Source organism: Gorilla gorilla, chromosome 21 (assembly GCF_029281585.2).
Source record: "Gorilla gorilla gorilla isolate KB3781 chromosome 21, NHGRI_mGorGor1-v2.1_pri, whole genome shotgun sequence".
Lineage (NCBI taxonomy): Eukaryota > Metazoa > Chordata > Mammalia > Primates > Hominidae > Gorilla > Gorilla gorilla.
The window spans coordinates 12833592-12857019 of NC_073245.2; the positions used below are offsets into that span (position 1 = coordinate 12833592).

The window sequence follows — 23428 nt, forward strand, 5'->3', positions numbered from 1 at the left end:
TGGGAGGATTGCTTGAGCCCAGGAGCTCGAGGCTGCAGTAAGCCATGTTTGCACCACTGCACTCCAGCCTGAGTAACAGAGCAAGACCCTGTCTCAAAGAAAGGAAAAAAAATTTTTAAGTAGTTGATTAAAAGAGGTCTTTAGGGTGGGCTCTAATTTGATGTGACTGGTGTCCTTGTAAGAAAAGGAAATTTGTACACGCAGACATCAGAAACAAATACACAGAGGAATGACCAGGTGAGGATACAGTAAGATGGTGGCCATCTGCAAGCCAAGGAGAGAGGTCTCATAGGAAACCAAACTTGCTGACACTTTCATCTTGGACTTCTAGCCTGTAGAGCTGTGAGAAAATAAATTTCTGTTGTTGAACCCACCGAGTCTGTGATACTTTTATGGCAGCCCTACCAAATGAATATAGACATTTAAGAAGGCTTGGTGCATTGCAGCATTTGGTAAATTATTATGCGTTTCGTTGTATTGTGCATGTAGTGCCATTACTGAGAAGAGCAGGATGGATGGGAGGCATCGAGACAAAGTAAAATACGAGCTGGCCACTAACATATGGTATGATTTTGTGGTAGGTGAAAAAAGGATTCCAGAAGTAGAGTGCTTATGAAAGAAAAGCTCAGTAGTGTAAGAATTTTACACCAGTTTGACTTTAACAGAGAGTGAGTTCAACAGTGAAAGATGAGGTTGCAAATGTAGTTTGGGGACCCATATTAATTTCCTGGTGCTGCCCTAGCAAAGTACCATAAACTCGGTGGCTAAAGACAGCAGAAATATATTGTCTGGCAGTTCTGGAGGCCCAAAGTCAAGGTATTGGCAGTGTTGGTTCCTTCTTGGGGGGAATCTGTCCCATGCATCTCTCCTTAGCTTCCAAGAGCCCCATGTGTTATTTGGATTGTAAATGATCACTCAAATCCTCTTTCTTCAATTGGCATTTTCCCTGTCTGTTTTCACATGATTATCTTCTTATAAGGACACCAGTCATATTGGATTAGGGGCCCACAGTACTCCAGAATGACCTCATCTTTATTTAACTAATTACATCTTCAACGACCCTATTTCCAAATAAGGTCACATCCTATGGTACTGGGGATTAGGACTTCATATCTTTTTTGGGGAGGCATAGTTCAACCCATAACAGGGGCCAAACTGTGAAGCATTTCCTATATATCAATCCAGATATTTTCAAATCTATTGTTTATTCAGTGGGAAACCATTGAAAACTTTGAGCAGGATGAATCTAACACTTTAGGAAGACTCCTGGGGGATGGGGTTGGAGAGATGTTAGCTGCACTGGAAGTCAGTAGACCAGAGTCTGGACCACTGGGAGTCTGGACCAGATCAGTGTTATGGAAAACCAGGATTCTGGGGCTCCCACTCAAGATATCCCCAACCCAAATCTTCAGACTGGAGACCCAGGACTGTTTTTTAAAAGCTCCCCCTCTCTCCCTGTGAGTCAGATGATTTAGCCTAGCTTGGATGTAACACTGGGTGTGAGGTGATAGAGGCATGAAATGGGTTGGTGGTTATGCAAGTAGAAAGACCAGAGAGAACCTGGGAAAAGAGACATTTCGAAAAAGTAGTGTGTAAACTGGCACCGGAGAGTCTGAGACAGTGGTGGAATCCTTAACAGAAATAAAGATGTCTAGAGAATAAATTGGGTTTAAAGGGAAGGTAATTAATTTGGTTTACAGTGTAAGGTGATAGTCAGCAGGCACTTGGAGAATGGTGATGTATGTTCAGAAGTGAGATAATGGAGGTGATCATCAAAACCCTTTGTTTTGATTTGAGCCTTTGTGTGGGAGAAAGGATATGGCGAGAAGAACAGAAGATCAGGAAGCCAATACTGTAGACCCTCATTCCCTAGCCCCTGAAACAAATGGATTTGACTTCTCTGTCATGACACCTGGAACAAATGTGGCATTGCTTACTTACTTCCTTTGCCATGAACTCAGTGAAGGCAGGGACGGGTCTTGGCTTGTGTGTGTGTGTGTGTGTGTGTGTGTGTGTGTAAGAGACTGGGTCTCATTCTGTTACCCAGGCATGAGTGCCATGGCATAATCATAGCTCACTGCAGCCTCAAACGAACCTCCTCCCTCAGGCCTCCTGAGTTGCTGGGACTACAGGCATGCACCAATGGCCATGGCTTTTTAAAGGCCATCATCTAGCACAGTGCCTGGCTTTTCAATGGAAGTCTGTTGAATGACTGACTGACTGACCGACTTGGAAAATGAACACATCAACTTGAGAATAAGAACTTTAACTTTTTTCTTCCTTGCATCCCCTAACATTTAATCCAATGCCTGGTCCTTAATAGGACCCAAATAAAATTTTGATGTGTGAATGGTAGAAGAAAAGCTAAAATTGAGTAGTCATTGTGTCAAAGAGAACCAGGAAACAGAGAAGCTTTTGAGAAATAAGTTGACCATAACATGTCAAATGCAAGTCAAGGAGGATGAAAACTGAGGGCAGGAATTAGATTTAATCAGGAGGTTATTTGTAGATTTGAGAACAAAGGATTTAAGAGCATAATGAGGTTGTTAAGGGAGAATGAAGGAATTAAGATCATAATGAGGTTGTTAAGTAGAGGTGGAAAGTGAGGAAGTGAAAGCCAAGTACATCTTACACAAGTTTAGTAGTAATGAGGAAAAGAAAAGCTCATAGAGTTAAAGCTCTAAAAATCTGTTTAGAACATCTGTGTCTATTTGTAAACAAAGGGGTATGAGGGCTAGGGATGGAAAAATGGAAAGTACCAGAAGGAAATGCATAATTTTAGGGGAAAGATCTCAAATGGGATCAAGAACATGGGCAGTAGCCTTAAAAAGGATGAGGGAATCTCTTCCTCTAGTCTAAAAAGGGAGAATAGAGGCTCTATAGAGGAGAGACAGGTCGTGTCCTCTTGTCAGCCATCTGCTCAGAGGGAGCATGGGCTACTGTGCTAGAAACTGACATAGGAAACTGACAAAGGAAGGATATGTTTTCTGCACAGCACTGAGGAGTGTGATACTCCTAAGCAGTAGTTGGCAGCCTGAGATAGGAATGGTGGAACCAGATGGTAAGTATAATCCAGGAATCAGGATGGCACTTTCTGTAGATTAGGGAGTTGTAGGCTGGGGGTGTACTTTTATTCACTCTTCTCTGATTCAGAGGTTTTATAATTTTCACTAACATCATTAAAAACAATATTGGATGCCTACTACATGTTGGTTTTTATTTTAATCTTGGGGAAAAAAAGTAAAAGCTACTATCCTGAGGTTTCTGGTTTTATTGGGGAGATAGATCATATATGTAAAAAGCAAGTTTAGCAAATGGCACATGGCATTATAGACTAAGTCCCAAATCAGTAGATTACATAAATGTCAGAGAGATTACAATTATAGCAGTACACTTTGAGGTTCTTTTCCCCTTAGCTTATGAACATTTAAATTTTGTCACTTTTATAAATACATGCCTATTTGAGAGGTAAGAAAAGTACTGTGTTGCTTTAATTTGCTTTTCTTTGTTAGCAAAGATGATTTTTTTCAGTTGTTTATCATTATTATTTTACTTTTTATGAATTGCCTATTCATAGCTTTTATCCATCTTTCCATGGTTGTGTTTGTACTTACTAATTTGTAAATACCTCATTTAATAAGGTTATTTAACCTTTTGCCTGTAACATTTTGCAAATGTTTTTTCTAGTTTGCTTTTTGGGGTTTTTTGTTGTTGTTGTTGGTTGTTTTTTTTTTTTTTTTATTGAGACAGATCATCACTCTGTTACCCAGGCTGGAATGCAGTGGCGCCATCTCTGCTCACTGCAAACTCCGCCTCCTGGGGTCAAATGATTCTTGTGTCTCAGCCTCCCAAGTAGCTGGGATTACAGGCGCACGCCACCATGCCCAGCTAATTTTTATAATTTTAGTAGAGATGGGGTTTCACCATGTTGGCTAGGGTGGTCTCAAAACTCCTGACCTCAAGTGATTTGCCTCCCTCAGCCTCCCAAAGTGCTGGGATTACAGACACAGCCACCATGGCCAGCCTTTTCTAGTTTTTTTAATTTAAACATTTTCTTTCAGGTTTCTTATTTTGATTTATTTTCAGTTTATGATGTTTTGTTGACACATAAGAGTTTAAATATCTTATGTATTAGAAACTATTAAATATTTCTTTTTAATATTTAGGAAGGCTACCTCAGCCTGAGAACAGACAAATATTTTCAAATGTTTTCTTCAAATTGTTTTATAGTTTATTGGTACTTATTTACATTCCATTGTATTATTTATTGTTATTTATATACTTAAAACTTTAAACCATTTTGGAATATTGCATGAAATAGAGACCTAATTTTTGCTGAGTAGTTCAGCAGTTTCTAGTACTGTTTACTAAATAATCTATTAAAATTTTCTGCAGATTCCTAAATGATTTTGTCCAGGCTGGAGTACAGTGGCACAATCATGGCTTACTGCGGCATCTACCTCCCCAGGCTCAGGTGATTGTCCCACCTCAGCCTCTCAAGTAGCTGGGACTACAGAAGTGCCACTACACCCAGCTAATTTTTGCATTTTTTTGTAGAGATTATATTTCGCCATGTTGCTGAGCCTGGTCTTGAACTCCTGGGCTCAAGCGATCTGCCCACTTCGGCCTCCCAAAGTACTAGGATTACAAGGCATGAGCCACCGGGTATTTTTTTATCATATTCCCAATACTTATGTATACAGACTTCCTTGTTTATAAATCTGTATCTGTACCATTGCCACATATTATTGTATTAATATAATCTCATAGTGCAAATACTTGTTCATTATTTGTTTTAAATAATGCCTAGACTACACTCACCTATTTGTATATGTGAACTTTTTTAAAAACATTTTATTTTTTAATAATTTAAGACTCAAAAAGCTGCAGTAGTACAGGTTCCCAGGTATGCTTCACCCAAGGGCTTTCAATTATAACCTTTTTTTTTTTTTGAGATGGAGTCTCGCTCTGTCACCAGGCTGGAGTGCAGTGGCACCATCTCAGCACACTGCAACCTCTGACTCCCTGATTCGAGCAATTCTCCTGTCTCAGCCTCCCGAGTAGCTGGAATTACAGGCACATGCCATCACACCCAGCTAATTTTTGTATTTTTAGTAGAGACAGGGTTTCACCATGTTGGCCAGGATGGTCTCGATCTCCTGACCTTGTGATCTGCCTGCCTTGGCCTCCCAAAGTGCTAGGATTACAGGTGTGAGCCACTGCACCTGGCTGAATTAGAACCTTTTACTCCCCCACCCCCCCCCCAGACGAAGTCTTGCTGTGTCATCCAGGCTGAAGTGCATGGCATGATATCAGCTCACTGCTACCTCCACCTCCAGGGTTCAAGCGATTCTCCTGCCTCAGCCTCCTGAGTAGCTGGGATTACAGGCGCCCACCACCATGCCCGGCTAATTTTTGCATTTTTAGTACAGATGGGGTTTCAACATGTTGGCCAGGCTGGTCTCAAACTCCTGACCTCGGGTGATCCGCCCACCTTGGCCTCCCAAAGTGCTGGGGTTACAGGCATGAGCCACTGTGCCCAGTCTTTATAACCTTTTATATAACCATAATACATTATCAAAACCAGGAAGTTGATATTGGTATAATACTGTTAGCTAACAATAGACCTTGTTTGGATTTTTACCAGTTTTTACATTTATGTATATATGTATGTGTATACTACTGTAAAGTCTTATCAGATGTGTAAATTTGTGTAACTATAACCACAATCAGGATATAGAACTGTTCCATCACCACAAGGAAAAATCCCTCACGCTATTCCTTTAAAACAGTTAGACCTCTCCCCAGCCCTAAACCTTGGCAACCACTGATCTATTCTCCATCACTGTAATTTTGTCATTTCAAGAGTGTTATAGAGGCTGGATGCGGTGACTCACGCTTGTAATCCCAGCACTTTGGGAGGCCGAGGTGAGTGGATCACTTGAGGTCAGGAGTTTGAGACCAGCCTGGCCAACATGCTGAAACCCCTCATCTACTAAAAATACAAAAATTAGCTGAGCATGGTGGCAGGCGCCTGTAGTCCCAGCTACTCAGGAGGCTGAAGCAGGAGAATCGCTTGAACCTAGGAGGCGGAGGTTGCAGTGAGCTGAAATCACACCACTGCACTCCAGCCTATAGTCCCAGTTACTGGGGAGGCTGAGGTGGGAAGATCGCTTGATCCCAGGAGGCGGAGGTTGCGGTGAGCCAAGATTGCTCCACTGCACTCCAGCGTGGGTGACAGAGTGAGACCCTGTCTCAAATAAATAAATAGGCCGGGCGCGGTGGCTCACATCTGTAATCCTAGCAGTTTGGGAGGCCGAGGCAGGTGGATCACCTGAGGTTAGGAGTTCAAGACCAGCCTGGCCAACATGGTGAAACGCTGTCTCTACTAAAATACAAAAATGAGCCGGGCATGATGGTGGGTGCCTGTAATCCTAACTACTCAGGAGGCTGAGACAGGAGAATCGCTTCAACCTGGGAGACGGTGGTTGCAGTGAGCCGAGATCGCACCACTGCACTCCAGCCTGGGAAGCTGAGCGAGACTCCATCTCAAAAAAAAAAAATTAATTAAAAGGTTTCATTTCATTTTAGTCACAAGAAATACATTTAAAATATGCAAATCTCAAATCTATTAAATCTTTACAGACTGATTATTTCTAAATCAGAGCATATGTATTCAGGTTAATGCCAAATATTAGAGAAAACTGGAACACAGCAGCCTGTTTTTAGTGATCAGATGTCGCCCCTTAAGGCTGTGAGGAAAGAGCTACATGCCTTTGAAATCACCCTTTTTTTTTTTTTTTTTTTTGAGATGAAGTCTCACTTTTTTGCCCAGGCTAGAACCCAACGGCACGGTCTCGGCTCACTACAACCTCCGCCTCCCAGGTTCAAGCAATTCTCCTGCCTCAGCCTCCTGAGTTTTTGAGATTTCAGGCACCCACCACTACACCCAGGTAATTTTTGTATTTTTAGTCAAGACGGTGTTTCGCCATGTTGGTCAGGCTGATCTCAAACTCCTGACCTCAGGTGATCTGCTTGCCTTAGCCTCCCAAAGTGCTGGGATTAGAGTGGTGAGCCACTGTGCCCGGCCCCTGAAATCACCTTTTCTGTAATGCTACTTTGTTCAATAAAAATAACATATTAATATCCTTTTTAAAAATACATACAATATATTGTTATTAACTGTAGTCACCATGATGTACAATAGATCTCTTGAACTTATTCCTCCTAACTGAATTTTGTGTCCTTTGTTCAGTATTTCCCCAATTCCCCTACCCACCAACCTCTAGTAACCACCGTTTTACTCTCTATTTCTATGAATTCAACTTTTTACATTCCACGTGTAAGTGAGATCATGTGATATTTGTCTTTCTATGTCTGGCTTATTTCATTTAACATAATGTCCTCCAGGTTTATCCATGTTATCACAAATGACAGAATTTATTCTTTTTTTAAGGCTGAATAGTGTTCCATTGTGTGTGTATGCCACATTTTCTTTCACCATTCATCCATCAATGAATGAAAACACTTAGGTTGATTTCATATCTTAGCTATTGTGAATAATGCTGCAATGAACATAGTAGTATAGATATCTCTTCAACATACCCATATTAGTTATATCCTTTAGATATATATCCAATAGGGGGAATTACTGAATCATATAGTAGTTCTATTTAAATTTTTTTTTTGTTTTTTAATTTTGTTTGTTTAGAGACAGGGTCTCGCTGTGTCTCCAAGGCTGTAGCACAGTTCTGCAATCATAACTCACTGTAAGCTCAAGTGATCTACTTCAGCTTCGCTACTACAGGCACATGCCACTATAGTCAGCTAATTTTTAAAAATTGTTTGTAGAGTCCAGGTGTGGTGGCTCACGCCTGTAATCCCAGTAATTTGGGAGGCCTAGGCGGGTGGATCACCTGAAGTCAGGAGTTTGACACTAGCCTGACTGCCATGGTAAAACCCCGTCTCTACTAAAAATACAAAAAAATTAGCTGGGCGTGGCTGTGCATGCCTATGATCCCAGCTACTTGGGGGGCTGAGAGGCAGGAGAATCACTTGAACCCGGGAGGCAGAGGTTGCAGTAAGCCAAGATCTCGCCATTGCACTCCAGCCTGGGCGACAAGAGTGAAAATCCAACTCAAAAAAAAAAAATCGTTTGTAGAGACAGGGTCTCACAATATTGACCAGTCTGGTCTCAAACTCCTGGCTTCAGGCAGTCTTCCTGTCTTGGCCTCCCAAAGTGCTGACATTACAGCCATGAGCCCCTGCACCCAGCCTTATTTTTAATTTTTTGAGGAACCTCCATACATGTTTTCCATAATGGCTGTACTTATTTACCTTCTCACCTTATTGTATAATGGTGCATATCTCAGAATGTGTCCTTACTGAGTGACACATAACTATATTTGAAGTAAGTTTCTTATAGATAGCATATAGTTGGGTCTTTTCTTTTTTTAATAGAGACAGGGTCTCGCTATGTTGCCCAGGCTGGTCTTGAACTCCTGGGCTCAAGCAATATGCCTGCCTGGGCCTCCCAAAGTGTTGGTATTATAGGCATGAGCCACCATGCCTGGCCTAGGTCTTTTTTTTTTTGAGACAGGGTCTCACTTTTGTCACCCAAGCTGGAGTGCCATGGTGCAATCATGGCTCACTGCAGCCTCAACCTCCTAGGCTCAATCAGCCCTCCACCTCAGCCTCCTGAGTAGCTGGGATTACAGATGCGTGCCATCATGCCTGGCTAATTTTTGTTTTGTTTGGGGTTTTTTTGGTAGAGACAGGGTTTTGCCATGTTGCCCAGGCTGGTCTCGAACTCTTGGGCTGAAGTGATCCACCTACCTTGGTCTCCCAAAGTGCTGGGATTACAAGCGTAAACCATTACACCTGGTCTAGTTGGGTTCTTTTTTAAAAGAATCAGTTCTACTAATTTCTTTTAGTTGGTATGTATAAACCGTTTATATTTAATATAATTATTGATACTTTGGATTTAAATTTGCCATTTTTGTTTCATTCATTATTTTTGTTCTTCTGTTTCCCCTTTCCTGTTTTACAATGGGTTCCTTGAACGTTTTTTAATATTTCATTTTGAGTATATCTCTTTATAAAGTTTTTTGTGTGATTGCTGTAGGAATATATATGTAGATAACTTATTACAGTCTATTAATATCAACTTTTTACCACCTTAAGTAGAATGTAGTTAGTTTTAGTAGAAGGAACCTTTTAGTTCCTTCTACCTTTCTTCTTTTTTTTTTTTTGAGACGGAGTCTTGCTCTGTCACCAGGTTGGAGTGCAGTGGCGTGATCTCAGCTCACTGCAATCTCCACCTCCCGGGTTCAAGCCATTCTCCTGCCTCAGCCCCTCCGAGTAGCTGGGATTACAGGTGCATGCCACCACACCCAGCTAATTTTTGTATTTTTAGTAGAGATGAGGTTTCACCATGTTGGCCAGGATGGTCTCAATCTCCTGACCTGATGAACTGCCGGCCTCGGCCTCCCAAAGTGCTGGGATTACAGGCATGAGCCATTGTGCCTGGCACACCTTCCTTCTGTATGGTACAGTTGTCTTAAATATTACCTCTACATACAAGGAGAACCACATCAGGGACTGCTATAATTTTTACTTTCAAGCATCAAACATAATCTTTAAAACTCAAGAGAAGAATTGCTTAATTAGTTTATGTATGTGTGTCTGTATATGAATAAACATACATATATGCATAACATATAGAAGGATATATGCATATATAGACACACACACACCCTTTCCATTGCTTTTTCTTTACTTCTATTTGAGGTTTTCTTCTGTTATCATTTACTTCCTTTCTGATAGAGTTTCTTTAGCCATTATTTTCAAAGCTGATCTGCTGGTGACACATTTTTAGTTTTGTTCATCTGCCAGTATTTTTATTTCATTTTTATTTCTGAAGGATATTTTCACTGTCTATAGAATTTTAGCTTGATAGTTATTTTCTTTCAGCATTTGAAAAATATTGTATCCATCCTTGTGGTTTCCATGGTTCCTGATGAAAAATCTGTTGTCTTTCAAATTGTTATTCTCCTCTAAGTGATATGTTGTTTCTCTCTAATTGATTTCAGGACTTTTCTTTAGTTTTTAGAAGTTTGATTCTGTAAGTTTATATCTAAATTTGAGGCCGAGTGTGGTGGCTCATGCCCATAATCCCAACACTTTGAGAGGCCAAGGTAAGAGGATTTCGTGAGTCCAGGAGTTTGAGACCAGCCTGGACAACATAGTGAGACCCCACCTCTAAAACAGATAGATAGATAGATAGTTGATTTTGTTTTTGTTTTTTCCTTTTTTTGAGACGGAGTCTTGCTGTGTCACCCAGGCTGGAGTGCAGTGGCTCCATCTCGGTTCACTATAACCTCCGCCTCCTGGGTTCAAGCAATTCTCCTGCGTCAGCCACCCAAGTAGCTGGGATTACAGGCACCCGCCACCACACCCAACTCATTTTTTGTATTTTTAGTGCAGATGGAGTTTCACCATGTTGGCCAAGCTGGTCTCGAGCTCCTGACCTCAGGTGATCCCCCTGCCTCAGCCTCCCAAAGTGCTGGGATTACAGATGTGAGCCACCGCACCCAGTAGACAGTTTTTAGCCATTATTTCTTAAATTTTTTTTTTCATTTCTCCATTCATTCTCTTACTCTTGGGACCCTGATAGCATGAATGTTAGATCTTTGTTATTATCCCACAGGACTTTGAAACTGTGTTCATTTCTTTTCAATCTACTTTCTCTCTTGTACAGACTGGATGATTTCCATTCATTTAAGTTTACTAATTGTTTCCTTTATCATTTCTCTTTTGCTGTTGAGCCCATCCAGTGGGTCTTTTTAATTTCAGAAATTTTATTTTTAAAAATTCCATTTGGTACTCCTTATGTCTTCTATATGCTGAGTGTTTATAATGTCTTGTTTGAGCAGTTTCATGAGCGCTGTTTTAAATTCTTTTCAAATAATTCCAAAATCTATATTATCTTGGTATTGTCATCTGTTGATTGCCTTTTTTCATTCAAGTTGAGATTTTCATGTTCCTGGTATAATGAGTAATGTTGGATTGCATCCTAGCACTTGGAATATTGTGCTATGAGATTCTGGTTCCTGTTTAAATTTTTATATTTAACAGTCAACCTGTTTAGGTTTAGAACACATACCCTGTCCCACTTTTGTCGACTGTGGTTCAGTTTTCAGTCTTGTTTTACTCTTATGGTCTGTGCTGCCGAAAGGCCAGTCTGAAATTTAGGTGTTATTCCAGAGCAGTGTTCAGTTCTTATGCCTTTTGCTGTGTTGTTTCTCGTCATTTTTACACATGGGTTGCTCAGAGGCACTTTTAGGATTTCATACACAGATTCAGAGAATTCATTTCTCTGGCTCTCTCCTCACCATAATCCTTTCCCAATTCTGTAGTTTTGCTGGGATTAGGACTCCATCTGGTTATTCCAGGATAGAGAAAGATGAGTTCACCCACATTCTCTGCAGCTGTAACATGGAGAAGAGGGGAAAGGCGTGCCACCTCATTATGGCAGAGTTGTGTTGGAAGGCAGAATGCTGTTCACAATTTCTGGGCCAGAGTGTCTGGTGAGGAAAAGGAGGGGTACCTCCTCTCCTTTTTTAGTTTGCCTGGTCAAAATGTTTTTGTCTGCTGAGCTGCCCCTTTCCCAGTTCTTTACCTAGAGAGGGCAGGCTTTTCTTGGCACTTTCTTGTCAGTGCTTACTGGGTCTTTCAGATTGTGGCTTCAGAGCTTGGGCTAGGACATATTAGAAGTTAAACCAAACCAAACAAAAAAGTAGGGAGCTTCCTGTTGGGTCAGTCCTCATGTCCCCTGGTCCCTAGCCAATCTACCTTCTTTTTTCTACTTTTCAGAATTTTTCTATCACTTGTGTCATGAATTTCATCTAGAATGTTTGGTTATAATCGGTGGGAAGGGCTGGGCGCGGTGGCTCACGCCTATAATCCCAGCACTTTGGGAGGCCAAGGCGAGCGGATCACCTGAGGTGAGGAGTTCGAGACCAGCCTGACCAACATGGTGAAACCCCGTCTCTACTAAAAATACGAAAAAAATTAGCCGGGCATGGTCGGGGACGCCTGTAATCCCAGCTACTTGGGAGGCTGAGATAGGAGAATCGTTTGAACCCAGGAGGTGGAGGTTGCAGTGAGCTGAGATCGCGCCACTGCGCTCCAGCCTGGGCAAGAAGAGCAAAACTCCATCTCAAAAAAAAAAACAAAAAAAAATCAGTGGGAGGAATAGGGTGGAATATGCTTACTCCATCTTTTCCTGAACTGTAAATCCCTGCTGCAATTTTAAATTATGAACTTTAGTTCCAGTAGTTTTTTTAACCTATGTACGTAGTCTTTCAAATACAAATAACAGTTAAGGGGTTTTCCCCCAATAATTATATCTTGTTTTCTTTTCTTTTTTTTTTTTTTTTTTTTTTTTTAAAGAGACCGGGTCTCGCTGTATCGCCTAGGCTGGGCTTGAACTCCTGTGCTCAGGCAATCCTCCTCCCTCAGCCTTCCAAGTATCTGGGACTACAGGCATATACCCCCATACCTAGCTGTTTTCTTATCCCATTATCTACTTTTAGAACAAGGATTGGCAAACTATAATCTGTTTCCCATATCCAGCTCACTGCTTATTTTGGTATGGCAGACAAGCTCAGAATAGGTTTTCCTTTTTTTTGGAGACAGGTCTCACTTTGTCACTGAGGCTGGAGTGCATTGGTGTAAACACAGCTCACTTCAGCCTTGACCTCCCAGGCTCATGGGATCCTCCTGTCTCAGAGAGAAAAAGAGAGAGAGAGAAAAAAAGAAATTATATGAAATTCAAATTTCAGCATTTTATTAGAATATGCCATGTTCATTTGTTTATATATTGTCTGCGGCTGCCTTCATGGTACGACAGCAGAGTTGAGTAGTTGAAGCAGAGACTTAATTGCCAGCCCTTTTTCCAGATGATTTGTAAATCCTAGAAGTGAAACCATCGTCCCTTTCTTGTCCTGCTTTAGTGATACTGATATTTCAAGATACATAATTTTCTTGGGTGAAAGTTTCTTTTGTTTCTGGTTTCTAGGTATTTGTGAGATATTTCTCTCACAAAACGGGTTCTTTTCTTCTGTTTTTTTGTGTTTTTTTTGTTTCTTTGGTTTTTTGAGACAGTCTCGCTCTGTCACCCAGGCTGGAGTTCAGTGGCACGATCTCAGCTCACTGCAACCTCTGCCTCCTGGGTTCAAGCAGTTCTCCTGCCTCGGCCTCCCTAGTAGCTGGGATTACAGGTGCCTGCAATCACGCCAGGCTAATTTTTGTATTTTTAGTAGAGATGGGGTTTCACCATGTTGGCCAGGCTAGTCTTGAACTCGTGACCTCAGGTGATCCGCCCTCCTTGGCCTCCCAAAGTGCTGGGATTACAGGCATGAGCCACTGCGCCTTGTCTCTTTTCCTCTGTTATCTTACTTACTGGATGGCATCTGTTAGGTAAATCAGAAACCAAAGAGGAGTAGCATTCAGCACTCCCTGTCACCCCAAGAGCAAATCTATTATCACACCCTGTGCAGTTTACGTCCTGAATATCTCCTTCCTTGTAACACTTTTGTGTCTCCACCGGTAACTTCTAACTGGACTATCCACATCCAGTGCTATATTCTCTACACCCAGCTAAATGAAGTGTTCATTCCAAAATGCAGGGCAGGGAGGTCACTGTCATGCTTCTGTTCTTCAAAGGCTTCTTAATGCTTACGGGACAAAGAAAAATCACCCTTGTGTGGCCCTACCCTGTATACATCTCCAGCTTCCTGGCACCTGCTCCCCCTTACTCTTTATACTTCAGACACGGTGGCTTCTTTCAGACCCTGCTCCTACCCTTTCTGAGGTTACTGACTGGCATGGAGTTCCCTGCCCTCCTTAATGCCTCCCTGATTCCTATTCATCTTCTACTTGTCAGCTCAGGAATCAGTGCCTTAGGGAGGCCTTGGCTGAGCTCCCTGACTAGGTCAAATTTTCTTCTTCTATAAGCTCTTAGAGTCCTATAATTCTCTTTTCCATCACTTCTCGTATTTGTCTGTGAGGTGATCTGTTTAATGTCAGTTTTCTGCTACTAGACTGTAAGCTTCATGAAGATAGGGATTCTGTTAGAATTTGTTCACTAGTTCTAGTAGAAGGAACAGGGCCTAGCACATAGTAAATACTGAGTAAGCGGGTTATTTCCCCAATGATTGCCTTTTTAAAGAAAACCAGTTCTGTAAACCAGCATTCATCAGGCTTATCATATGGCTTTTTATATTTTGAATTATTTTTGTGAGGATTTTTATTAATATGTTTCCCAATAATGGACCATGGTTAAATTTTTGAAGTAAGCCTTACTTGATCAGGTTGTGGTATAATTATAACATATGCTGCTTTTTCTTTGCTAGGATTTTAAGATTTTGCAGTTAAAGTTATTTTCTTTTTTGTGTGCTTTGTCAGATTTTGACATCAGTGTTATACTAGTATTTTCATGGCTTATTTTATTCCATTCTTTTATTTTCAACTTTTCTATATCCTTAAGCTTAAAAATGTCTCTTTTAAACAGCATATAATTGAGGGCTTTTATTATTAGGCTTTATAATTTTTGTATTTTAATTGGAACATTTAGTTTGTTTAATATAGTTAATATATTCTTTGCTTTCTATTTTCCTCAGAGATTTGAATAGAACAAAAGGCTGACCTCCCCCCAAGCAAGAGGGAATTCTCTGGCAGTCTGCCTTTGCACTTGAAATGCAACTCCTCCCTGAATCTCCAGCCTGCCAGCCTCTTCTATTATGAGTCAATTCCTTAAAATAAATCTATATGATATATATTTAATATAATTAATATATAATGTGGCTACTACCTAGTAGAATTAATTTATACTTAATATGACATATAATATAATTACAGTAGTACCTTCTTATCTGGGGGAAGCATTATATTCCAAGACCCCCAGTGGATGCCTAAAACCACAGATATATATTTCCCTATACATACATAGCTGTGATAAAGTTTGATTTATAAATTAGACACAGTAAAAAATTAACAATAACTAATAATAAAATACAATACTTATAATAATATGCCAGCATGTTCCTTTTTCTCTTTTATCTTGCTTTTTGGATTGATAGGCTTTTTTACTATCCTAGCTTTTTTCTCTCTTGCCAAGTTATAGACCCTGTTCTTTTAGTGGTTACCCTACAGATTACAACACATAGCCTGCATGTATCACATTAATGTAATCGATATATTAGTACATTTGTTCTTAGACAATACAAAGATCTTGGAACACTTTTAACTTCTTTTATTAGTTCCTTATATATATATATAATTTGTGTAGTCTAATCATATGTGTTTTAAAACCCATAAGACATTATTATTGTTTTTGTATGGTCCCCATTCATTTGGATCTATCTACATATTACCATTTCCATTTTTCGTCACTGCTTTTTTAACCTTATTGAGATTATTTACTTTCTGCTTGAAGAACATACTTTAATAAGTTCTTAGTATTGTTTTGCTGCTAATGAATTGTCTTGAGTTTTCTTGGTCTGAAGGTTTTTAAATTTTGCCTTTAGGGGCCGGGCGTGGTAGCTCACACCTATAATCCCAACACTTTGGGAGGTGGAGGTCGGTGGGTCACTTGAGGTCAAGAGTTCAAGACCAGCCTGGCCAGCATAGCGAAACACTGTCTCTACTAAATATACAAAAATTAGCCAGGCATGGTGGTGGGCACCATGGGTAATCCCAGCTACCCAGGAGGCTGAGGCAGGAGAATTGCTTGAACCCAAGTGAGAGAGGTTGCAGTGAGCCGAGGTCATGCCACTGCACTCCAGCCTGGGCAACAGAGACTCATCTCAAAAAAAAAAAAAAAAATTTTTTTTTTACCTTTAGGTTCTTAAAAGATAATTTTATAATATATATACATATTTTAATATTTTAGTATAATAATATTTTTGGTGGCAAAATTTTTTTGTCCTTTGAAAATATTCATTTTTTGTCTTCTGGCTTCTGTCTATATTAGTTAGGGTTCTCCAAGAAACAGATTCAATAGGTTGTAGGTGTGCTTTATTTGTTTATTTATTTTTTAATTTTTATTTATTTTTTCAAGACGGTGTCTTGCCTTATCATTCACACTGGAATATAGTGGTGTGATCATAGCCCATTGCAGCCTCGATCACTTGGGCTTAAGCAATACTCCTGTCTCAGCCTTCCAGGTCGCTGAGACTGCAGGCATGTGCCACCGCACCTGGCTTATTTTATATATATATATATGTTTTTATATTTATATAATATTTTATATATTTTAAATTATATTTTATATTATTTAAAAAATATATTTTATATTATATACATATTCTTATCTGTAGTTTCATTCTTATCTGCAGTTTCAATTACCCCTGGCTAACTACAGTCCGAAAATATTAAACGGAAAATTCAGTGATAAACAATTCATAAGTTTCGTGTACCATTCTAAGTAGCATGATGAAACCTTGCTCCTATCCTGCTCCATCCAGCCCAGGATGTGAATCATCCCTTTGTCTGATGTATCCATGCTCTAGGCACTATCCACCCGTTAGTCACTTAGCCATCTGGGTTATAAGATCAACTGTAGCAATACTGCAGTGCTTGTGTTCAAGTAATGCTTATTTTACTTAATAATGGCCCAAAGTGCAAGAGTAGTGGTGGCATATTGTTACAGTTGTCCTATTTTATTATTAGTTGTTGCAGTTAATGTCTTACTGTGCCTAATTTCTAAATTAAATTTTACCATAGATGTGTATGTATGGGAATGAAATACAGTTTACGTAGGGTTCAGTACCATCTGTGGTTTCAGGCATCTACTGGGAGTCTTGGAACATATCCCCCCACCCCCCCAGATAAGGGGATAGTACTGAAATTATATTAAATATATGCTTATTATATTAAATATTAGTCATATATTACATACATATTATATAGATTTATTTTAAGGGATTGATTCACAGTGGGGGAGGCTAGCAGGCTGGAGACCCAGGAAGGAACTGCACTTCAAGTTCCAGGGTAGTCTGCTGGAGAATTCCCTCTTGCGTGGGGGAGGTCAGCCTTTTGTGCTATTCAGACCTTCAGTTGTATGGATGAAGCCCACCTACATTATGGAGGACAACCTTCTGTACTCAAGAGTCCATTGATTTAAATGTAAATCTCATCCAAAAAAACCCCTCACAGAAATATCCAGAATAACCTTTAACCAAATATCTGGACACTGTGGTGTGGCCCAACCAAATTAACAATCACAAGTCTACCCTTTATCAACTTGGCACCCATACACATCTCCTTAAACCATTATTAATCTCCAAATAAAGACAGTAACAAAGTCATACTTCTGCTCAGCATGAAAGAACTATCTTGCATGTAGCCGAAAACACACTATTCCTTTCTCTAAAAGAGGATGCAGATTATTTGGTTGATGTTTACTCTTCTTGATATCCTGCAACTTAAATTCTAAAGTTTAAGAAAAAGTTAATACTTAAGTATTATGATCAGCTGTTAATCTAATTTTTTTTTGACGAAAATATTTTCGTATCCATTTTCTATTGCTGCCTAGCAAAACATCCCCAAATTTAATATTTTAAAGCAACAACCATCAAAAATTGGCTCACAATTCTGTGAATATCAATCAATGCTGGGTAGCTGTTTGGTTCCTCTACTGGTCTTTTTTTTTTTTTTTTTAGACAGTGTCTCACTCTGCCACCCAGGCTGGAGTGCAGTGGCACGATCTCGGCTCACTGTAACCTCCGCCTCCCAGGCTCGAGCAATTGTCCTGTCTCAGCCTTCTGAGTAGCTGGGATTACAGACACACACCACTACCGCCTGGCTAATTTTTTTATTTTTAGTAGATATAGGGTTTCACCATGTTGGCCAGGCTGGTCTCGAACTCCTCACCTCAAATGATCCACCTGCCTCGGCCTCCCAAAGTGCTGGGATTACAGGCGTGAGCCACCATGCCCGGCCCCTCTGCTGGTCTTGATTGAAGTCATTCATGCAACTGTAATCATCTAATGGTTCATCTGGGACTGAGATTGTCTCAAGCACATGTCTGGCAGTTGGTGTCACTTGTTGATTGGGCCTCTCTCTTAACGTAAGGAAGTGAGCCAAAGCTTCTCACATTATGACAGCAGTGTTCCCATAGAGCCAAATGACAGCTGTAAGTTCTCTTGAAGTATCAACTTGGAAGACACACCATTACTTCTGCATTTTATTGGTTTAAGCAAGTCACAGGGCCAACTCAAATTAAAGGAATGGAGAAATAAACTTCACCTGTTGATAGTAGTGGCAGTGTCTCACTGTAAAAGGCATGTGTACAAGGATGGGATTTTACGTAGCCATCTTTGCAAACAGTCTACCACAGTGTCTTTTTTCCTTTCGAGTGCTTAAAAAATTGTTTTTAAATAATTATTTGGTTTTCAGAAATTTCACTATTGTGTATCTAGACACAGATTTCCTTTTTATTTATCTGTTTGGGTGGGGGTTTAGGGCTTCTTGGATCTGTGGTTTGATGTTTTTCCTCAGTTTTGGAGAATTTTCAGCCTTCGTCTGTTCTTCGAATATTTCTTCTGTTCCATTTCTCCCTTTCCGCTTTTCTGAAACTGAAATTACATGTAGGTTATTTAGATCATTTCATTGTATCCTTTATACCTCTTACCTTCTCTTTGGTTTTTTTTAATAAATCTTTTTGCTTCTCTCTGCTTCATTCTAGATACTTCCTTCTCTTCAGGTATATTTTACCTGTTCTTAAATTTATCCATTAAGATCTTTTTTTCAGATCTGCTATTACATTTTTATACCATTCTTGACTAAAATTCTTAATGCTACAGGACTGTTCTTGTTGTCTGTTTCTTACTGATTCTCATGTTGCCTTTTTATGGACTAGACACTGTAGTTTTAAAATTATTCATAGAAATGACCTGAGACCTATGATATATTTTTCAAGAGAGGATTTACGTTTGTTTCTAGCTTTGCCTAGGAGTCTTCAATCATTTTAATTCCGTTTCAGGGACTGATTTGCTTTTAAGCAGGGCTGTAGTCCCTATAGGGGTGGTCAACTTCAGTTCACTACCTAATATACCTATTATGTGTGGAGTACTTTGCTAGATGTTGGGTAGGTCTTGTGAGCAGAGCAGACCTCTCTTTGGTCTGTATGGAGCATGGAGCTTGATTATAATTGACAGGTGTGTGTGTGTGTGTGTGTGTGTGTGTGTGTATAAATAAATATTTATTTATTTATTATAGGCCGGGTACAGTGGCTCACACCTGTAATCCCAGCACTTTATGAAGTCAAGGCAGGTGGATCACTTGAGGTCAGGAGTTTGAGGCCAGCCTTGCCAACATGGTGAAACCCTGTCTCTTCTGAAAATACAAAAATTAGCCAGACGTGGTGGCAGGTGCCTGTAATCCCAGCTACTCGAGAGGCTGCGGCATGACAGTCACTCGAGCCGGGAGGTAGAGGTTGCAGTGAGCTGAGATTGTGCCACTGTAATCCAGCCTGGGTGACAGAGTGAGACTCCATCTATCTATCTATATATATCTTTAAGATAGATATAGATATTTATATAGCTAAGTAATTAATAAATATATTAAGTTCTATGAAAGCAATGAGTAGGCTGCTATGGTTGTGAATATTTGGACTACACAGGGGATAAGAATGGGTCTACCATAATTAGCAGGGACAGGTTTTGTTTAAGCCAAAAACTAAGAGGGCTTAGAACAGAAACTGCCAGGCAGAAGCAGTTACCGGTGTGAAGACTAGATGACAACCAAAAAAGTATGTGGGAGGAGGGAGGGAAGGTTGCGCAGTGGGGAGTTGAGATTGACTTAGAACTGTATTAATGAGCTTTCCCCCCAACTCCCATTTTTCTCCCATTTACCTTCAGAAAAATCAGTGATTTGGCCACCGGTGAATCTAGGCTCCAGGTCTAGCTCGGTAGTTTTGGACTAGTTACCTAATTCTTCATTCACAACAAAACAGAAGGAGAGAGGAAAAGAGAGCAAACATGGAATTGGGATGGGAAGTAAGAGAGCACATGAGGAGAGAGACTATGTCAAGTTTCTTCGTATTCCTTTTTTAATTACAGAAGAAAAGATGGGATAAGAATATTCCATCTTATTTCTCTGTTTAAAAGAAAGAGTAGGCCGGGCGTGGTGGCTCACGCCTGTAATCCCAGCACTTTGGGAGGCTGAGGCAGGCGGATCACAAGGTCAGGAGTTTGACACCAGCCTGACCAACATGGTGAAACCCCATCTCTACTAAAATTACAAAAATTAGCTGGGCGTGGTGGCACATGCCTGTAATCCCAGCTACTTGGGAGGCTGAGGCAGGAGAATCGCTTGAACCCGGGAGGCAGAGGTTGCAGTTAGCCGAGATCACGCCACTGCACTCCAGCCTGGGCAACAGAGCGAGACTCCTTCTCAAAAATAAGAATAATAATATAATAATAAAATAAAATAAATAAAAGAAAGAGTAAATGAATCAAAATGAAGAGAAGCCATTTTATCTGCCTCCTGGATGAAGAGTTTCATTGATGAATCTGAAATGTTTTGGTTAACATGAGAAAGGGGGGTGAGAAGATGCCTGAGATGTGAGCTCCTTGAGGACAGGAGCTGCTTTCTCTCTCCAGCCTGGCACAAGACAAGGAACTTAGTTGAATGAATGAGCAAATAAGTGGTTCTCTGCTTTGAAGGAACTTGGACTGTCATTACCTTGCAAATCAGGTTTACCATTTATTTGCTTTATATAAGTTCCAGAAACAGATTAAGAAACTATTTCCTCTCATAATATTACTACCCTAAACTTCTTGTCTGATCTATGGATTGTAGAGCTTAAATTTCCTCAAAGCCCAACAGTCAGAGATTGTTACACCAAGATAAATAGCATATTTCTCAGAGCCTTGTATTTTCTGTCTTTGGCCACAGACCTTAGGACTTAGGCTGATATTTGAGAAGGAAAAACTGGAATTTAGTAGAATTGTACTTCCTGTATCTTAATTTTCCAACTCTTATATAAGGTTTGCTTTTTCTAGAGAGAGACTAATCTGGAATGAGAATGAATTCTCATCAGTAAAGGCAAAGCTTTAAGTGGGTCATCTGACTTTGCTTTTGTGCTCTACATTCACCCTGCTCATAAAAGGTCCTTTCATGAGTTTTCTAGGCTTTCATCACTGCCAGCGTCTCCACAGGCATTGTGAAAGTATTAAACTTCCTACCCTCCCCCATGCTTGTCTCATGGACTCTTTCGTAGAGTGCACAGTGGACTGTGTTTAGCTCAGCAGGAACTCTTTGCAAACACTGAATACATGAACAACCCCCCTGGAAAGATAAGAGATTTCAGTATTGCTTAGTGTCATAGCCGCAGAAGTTAGTGTCTGCCAGTATCTGATAAATATGGTGACTTGCAGCCTAAGTTTTGTGAAATTATGAGGCCTAAGTTTAAGAAGTGTTCATGTTAAAGTTACTTATATATAAAATTTGCCTATCGATAATTTCTGTCAATAGGAGGTTGATGAATGCTTCACATAACCTAGATACTCCTAATTAAGTGTTTTTTATTTCTTTTTTTCTAGGACACATGTTCAAAGAGCATAATTAACTTTTTAAAAGAAGCTAGTAAGTACTGAAATAGTTTTTTAAGTTTTTTCTACAGGAATAGAGGAAGAAAGGAAACATGGAATTCTGAAGGGCTACTTAGCAAGCTGCTTATGGCATAATCTGGGGTGGGGGTGCATAGTAAAGGATTTGCATTTTACTGAGACCCATACATGTTAAGGGAACGGTATTTAAAATTAGTCATATGTGTTGATTTTTCAAGGACTATAGCCCATCAACTACAATAGGCTCCAAAAAATTCTGGTGAAATTAGCTTCTTGGAGCCTTCCAGTTTACCTCCTATGTTATTCCCACTATAAAATATTCTCAACTTTTGGGGTTTTAGCCACTTAAGTTTTTTATTTTCTCTAATGTCTCTAGTATCTGCCTTAGTTTCCTGTCAATGCTAGACTCTGTGGTTCAGCAATTCATCCATTCTCTTCCCAGTACTCAACCTTGTTGCTTATAGTTTCATTACATTCATCTAGCAAAACCTTAATTCTGTATGTTTGCCATACCATTAGTGCTTAGAGCATTTTTTCAGAAAAGAATCCTGGAAAAATGGATCTTATCTCACCTGGGCCCTCAGGACTGCTGGGCTGCCTGGTGTCAGCACTTCCTGCCATTTTCTATAGCACCAGTATTATTCTTAATGCTTTAAAAAACCACCAGGCACGGCGGCTCACGCCTGGAATCCCAGCACTTTGGGAGGCCAAGGTGGGCGGATCACAAGGTCAGGAGATCAAGACCATCCTGGCTAACACGGTGAAACCCTGTCTGTACTAAAAATAGAAAAAAATTAGCCGGGCGTGGTGGCCTGCACCTGTAGTCCCAGCTGCTGGGGAGGCTGAGGCAGGAGAATGGCGTGAACCTGGGAGGCGGAGCTTGCAGTGAGCTGAGATCGCACCACTGCACTCCAGCCTGGGTGACAGAGCGAGACTCCGTCTCAAAAAAAAAGTAAATAAAAATAAAATAAAAAACCATATCCCACTATCTCCCCCTTCTCTCTTAGCCCCCTTCTCTCATAAGCTGCATACTTACGGGGAAATCTTTAAGATGTCAGATTTCAGTTCTCTCACTTTTCTACAACTTCTCCCACTTTTGCCTTTCTTATGTACCTTCCCTTCCTTCCCATCTGATTCCTTATCAGTATTTACACATGATTAGTTCTTGCCTAACCTAATAGACCCTTTCTTGAGTGCAAATCAGTGGCTATTTTTGCTAGGGTATAAAAATTATCTATCTAATCACCTTGACAAAGTTACCCTGTTATTTCCAATAACTTACCTCCTACGGATTCTTGTAGATTTTCTTTTTATTTTTTTTATTTTCAGATGTTTTCTCACTTTGTCATCATGCCTGGCCTAAATTCTCGTAGGTTTTCTATGTAAACAATCAGATTTTCTGCAAGTATTAGTCTCCTTTCTAATTGTTATAATTTTAATTTCTTTTTCTTTTTAAAATTTTTCATAGAGACAAGGTTTTGCTATGTTGTCCAGCCTGGTCTTGAACTCCTGGGCTCAAGCAATCCTCCCATCTCAGCCTCCCAAAGTGCCATTACAGTGGCATGAGCCACTGTGCCTGGCCAAATTTCTTTTCTTGTTGCGAAGGCAGACTTTTCATACAATACTGAATAGAGTTGATAGTAGATTACTTTATTTCTGATTTTCAAAGGAATGCTTTCTGTTTCTCTCTGTTGAAGATAATTGCGTATTTTTTTTTTTTAAATAGTAACTGTTTTATCAGGTTAAGGAAGGTTTCTTCTATTTCTCTTTAAAAGGATTTTTTAAAATCT

General features: G+C 40.1%; 1 protein-coding gene across 9 annotated transcripts in view; it reads left to right on the plus strand.

The window, feature by feature from the left end:
* Positions 1–23428, plus strand: part of PTPRA (protein tyrosine phosphatase receptor type A) — a 166024-nt gene that overhangs the window by 56022 nt on the left and 86574 nt on the right. The window contains exon 3 of one of the 9 annotated variants that reach the window (XM_063702265.1): positions 21612–21654. The exons of the other annotated variants lie outside the window; for them this stretch is intronic. The gene's annotated coding sequence lies outside the window, so the exon portion shown is untranslated. The remainder of the gene's footprint in view (positions 1–21611; positions 21655–23428) is intronic. 9 annotated transcript variants of the gene reach the window in all.